Here is a 958-nt window from a genome sequence, read left to right as displayed (position 1 = left end):
AGTGTCTTCAAGGCGGTGGACATTCTTCTGGGTCCTCAGCGGCGAAGTGAATGATCACAGAAATGACTTTACAGACATAAGTTATTCTTGAACAGTGAGAGTTTATTCAAAATAACAGAGTCTGTGCCGAATCGAGACTTCCAGTCCAATCAAATGAAATCCCCCGTTTCTCTGGGGCTGCTTGTTTTTATTAACCTTTACCACACCCAGTCAGAGTAAAAAGACACCCATGTCCCACTGGGACGGACCTGAACAGTACATTCAATTCCATTTATGGGGATAAACTAGAGTCTTCAGACAAGCAACAGCTAACTGTCCACGTTTAGACGTTTTCGACAACGTGAGCGTAAGAGCCCACAGTTCACTTCCTAAAAAGGCATTGTGGCTGAAGACAGTGTCTCTCAAAATGAAAGCTCAGGCCTCATGGCCTGAACACAGATGCAGACCAGTTACCTCAGGGGCTCTTGCGCTCACGTTGTCGAAAAGCTACTACAGTGATTGCATATGTGGAAAGTTATCTGTTGCACATCTGAAGACCCTAGCTTATCACCATAAATGGAATTGAATGTACTTGAATCCGTACTGTTCAGGTCCGTCCCAGTGGGACGTGGGTGTCTTTTTACTCTGACTGGGTGTGGTAAAGGTTAATAAAAACAAGCAGCCCCAGAGAAACAGGGGATTTCACTGATTGGGCCAAACATCAGACAAACCTTAGACAATGGACCAGCGAGGTATGGAGAGAAATGACCGGGTTTTAAAGTGCAGAGGATAATTGTGGTAAGTGGATTCAGGTGTATGGGAGCAATCATGGGCAGGTGGAGATGGGCGTGGCCAGGAAACAGCAAAAGGGTGACTGGGGAGGAGTGAATACAAAAGCCCAAACATGAGGAAGACAGAACCCAAATGAACCAAGAAGAAAACAAAAACCAGAAAACTAAAAATAAGAAACAAAACCCAA

Source organism: Kryptolebias marmoratus, linkage group LG14 (genome assembly GCF_001649575.2).
Source record: "Kryptolebias marmoratus isolate JLee-2015 linkage group LG14, ASM164957v2, whole genome shotgun sequence".
NCBI classification, from domain to species: Eukaryota; Metazoa; Chordata; class Actinopteri; order Cyprinodontiformes; family Rivulidae; genus Kryptolebias; species Kryptolebias marmoratus.
The sequence above is the reverse complement of the archived record's forward strand: the minus strand, read 5'-3'. Positions refer to the sequence as shown.